Source organism: Uranotaenia lowii, chromosome 2 (genome assembly GCF_029784155.1).
Source record: "Uranotaenia lowii strain MFRU-FL chromosome 2, ASM2978415v1, whole genome shotgun sequence".
NCBI classification, from domain to species: Eukaryota; Metazoa; Arthropoda; class Insecta; order Diptera; family Culicidae; genus Uranotaenia; species Uranotaenia lowii.
In genome coordinates, this window is record NC_073692.1 from 92,564,021 (window position 1) to 92,568,103 (window position 4,083).

Sequence of the window (4,083 nt, forward strand, 5' to 3'; positions counted from 1 at the left end):
AGTAAAATTTTAGAAATACCATTGCTGAGAATATGAAAGAATTGTATTAACTTCATGGTCGACATACCAAAATGAACCTTAAAAGCGCTGTCTTTACCAGGGATCCAGTTTTTATAGTTTTTATGGTCTATATGGTTATAGGGTTCTAGATTCTGAGTGCTTTTTACCGACAATTGCTCTTGTCAAGATCTTATGAAGACATATGGAGGACCAAACCAATGAACATTTTTGGAATCCATAAAGAAATTTATGACGCTTTACCCGAACTTGAGGTGTCTATTTTACCCGCATTAGCAACTTTTTTTCAAAAATGTTTGTTGCTCAAGACCTTCGATCGAAATGCGCTGATTTTTCTCCGGATAGTTGAAGAGAAGCCTTATAAACACTCCACTTTTGAAAACGGTTAAAATGTTTGAAAATGTTTCGGGTTTTGAACTGTTTTCTGAGGAGAGAAAATTACATCAAATAGTGGGTCCTCAAAGTTTTTGTTTGTTTTGTTTACTTTTATGAGACCTTGCTTGATGTGAAACAACAAAAGGTCTCGAAAATGTTGATACACTAAAGCTTACACTTCTTACCCGACTTTCCCCTACTAGTTTTTCCTTTTATTGATATGATAATATTCAAATTTTTATATGAACATATTTGTAAAAAAATGAAATTTCATGATACTAAGTTGAAGAATTGAAATTTCCAGTAGATTTTGATTTTTGAGTGCCAAAGTGATAAAAAATCACAATTTGTCACTATTTTTAAACATCTGGAAACCCCACTCTCTTTTTTCCTTGATCATCTTAATAAGAGTCTGTTGGACCCCTTGGAACTGCAATAAAGTGCACAACCCTGCGAAGTGGCAACGCTTAGGCTTATTATAAACCCCGCCTGGATATCCGGTATTGAATTACTGATTGTTTTGCGCGCCAAGCTAATACCTACTACTCTAGTTTTTACGTCGATCTTAGAATAAATGTTTTAATTAGTAATTTGCGTATTTTATGTCATGCTATTCGACTTCTGAGATCTACAACAGAGTCATAGTTTTCCGAAACAATAAAAACTAGCTGCCATCAGTTTCCTATTAAAAAGTTTTTAAAATTTTAGTGAGATATGATTTTTGAGCTTTTTAGATCGCGGTTGGTAATGTTTTTGCACGAAAAACTGCAATCTTTGGAATTTTGAATGAAAATGATTCTCACGAAACCCTACTTTCGTTCTTGCTTGAAATCTAAACCCTGTTTTAGTCATCCAAGGTTGACTATCCTAAAACTTCGAATTTTACTAGTTTTTGTTCCGAATTTTTCATGATGTGGGCAATTTGGACAAAACTTCGAAAATTCTAACTGGTAGAATAGTAAAAAAGAGATTTTCGACAAAAAAAATTTCTCAGAAAATCGAATCTGCCTTTGAATGTGGTCGGGATTCATTGTGTGTTTCGTAACAAAGTCTCACATACAAAATATAAAATGTAATACTTAATAAGCATACAAATAATTACAATATGAGCTTTTCCCGTAGTTCATCATATTAATAGAGGTTTTTGAAAAACTGTGTGTATTCAAATTTGACGGATTCATTATTTGAATTTTTACATTACATTTTACATTATTTTACAGCTGAAAAACATTTCAGAGGTTGTCAGTTTTACCCCATCCTACTCTCATGAAGAAAATATGTCTTTTTATAAGATTTTCATGTAGCGATCTGAAAAATCACCCTATAATTTACTTTCAAAGTAGCATTTGGTCGGTTTCAGAAATGCGAATTGGATCTGATTGTTGACAAACACGCCACGATTGTCGACAAACATTGTCTTTGACTACCCCACATCAATTCTTCCACTCTGCCGTGAGCGAGATTGTCATAAAGCTGAATATTGTTATTATTATTATTTTCCTCCTGAGATTTTAACGCCTGGGCGTTATTCATCCCCATATTTTTTTTTGTTTCGATTATAGTCGTTTTACCATCTTTATGGCATTCGTGACTTTATCAGCGTTACAGTTGGCGGACAAATATTGAAAAACTTATCCGGTACAACTGTGTTCGATATTTACTCTTGGGCTCGAACTCGCGGACATCGGCTCAGGAAGCAACAGACTTGCCAACTGAGCTATATCACAAGCCCCATCCCCATATGAATATTGTTAAGACCATTGATAAATTGAACAAAGTTATCTAAATCATTTTTTCAATATCAACATACACAACAAATACACCAAATTAAAGAATAGAGGAATTACTTTTCTTGAGTCATCAAACCTTTAGGATTTCATTTACAAAAGATATGAGGTTTTGATCATCGATTGGTCAGGACTATTCCACTGTAGCATTGATTGTGGAAAAAGATGTTTTTTATTAGTCGATCACCCAGGTGGTAAATCCTTTTTACGGATTGCATTCTAAGGCCTTTTCTAGTAACTCGAGGCTCGCTTAGTTTCCACGAGTATCGTGCACTCCGCCTCTTTTCGAGACCACTGCAAGAGACCAATGACATCTCCTCCAACGATTCGAGATCTTGGCTCCGCTTGGTTTGGCTCAAGGCCCTCTCCTCTTTGCCCGTCCGTGTGCCGAACCTAGAGCAGCTTATCCTGGACACGCGCCTGTCACAGCACCCGTTCGCGCACTATGGGGCATCTCCATGCAAACCGGTGGCCAAAAATATATCTCCGCCAATCGAAGTTCTAGAGGGTTACTGTCTTCGGCAAAGTTGCTCAGAATGTCGAATACTACTGACTGTGATGGTGGTCTCTTGAGACTGCTCGGCCCTGCTAGTGAGATATAGACCAACTTAGGCCAAAAAATACATTTTTTCAATAATTACCCATTTTTTGCTAATTTAAATTAACCGTGTATCCTTTAAATCAAACCCATTTTGAAGTTCAGACAATTACCTTTAAAACGATGTATTTCATTAAAAAATTGGACCATTATTCGCTGAGAAAATTTCATTTGTTTAAAATGCATTTTTTTCTACAATTTTCACAATTTTGCTAGGTCTGATTTCTGTGGCGCAATGAGTTTTCATCACAGACGGCTGAAATTTTGGGAATCCAGGTTTGAATTCCCTGGCTATCAAATGGTATACAAGACACGTCATTCAAAGCAAGCGGATGATTTCCGGCGAAGACGTCATCCTATACCGACTCGAATGATTCACCCGCCGACAACGTGAAGTCACTCTACCCGTATTTCGCGGCGTAAATACTCTTCCCTCTACGAGCTCGACTGCGAAGAAGGTAGAGTCTTATCCCGCAGCTCCCGTCGTAGGGAGCGCGTTCTACTCAGATACTCCGCGACGGTGGAGGTATGTCGATGATGTCATCTTACCCGACTCAAGTGGCTCATCCGACGGCGACGTGAGACCATTCTACCCGAGAGTATTTCGCGATGCGAATACTTTCCCCCCTGCGAGATCGACTGCGGAGAAGGTCTTGTCTTATCCCCACAACCTCCGTCGCAGAGGGCGCGCTCGGCTCGGATACTCCGCGATGGTAACGGTGGAGGTATCCTATAAATACACGCACGACGTACTGGGCAGCTCTACGCAGAAGGTATTTTCTTATCTTTGTGTGCTTTACTGCCAGAATGACGCACACTTCTCAGATGCTCCTGGACGAAGAAATCACCCTACACTGGTCGCGGACTGGTGCTGGTTCCTACTCCTCTGCAGGGCAGTCATGATCGCTGACCACATGCCAAGTATTGACATCCTGACACATCCTCCGCACGATGTTCTCGTGTCTGGTCCGCAGGCGGCAGGCATGTTAACGCGTTTCCCTTTGAACCTCGAAAAGTTGAACACTGCGTGCTCTGGTGTCTCAACTGTATCATAGCAGACTGGGCAGAATGGCGAATCCACGTGTCCAAACCGATGGTGTACTGCATGAAGCATCCGTGACCAGTCATGAACTGTGTCATGCAGAAATCCACCTCTCCATGTCTTCGATCCGTCAAAAATCCGACGTTAGGGATCAAGCGATGGGTCCACCGGCCACGTTCCGAGCTGTGGACATCGAGGCCTCTCTGGCATGTTTCCGCACATTGGGCATGTGCCTGTGTTCGTAGCAGAAGATATCTTTCTCT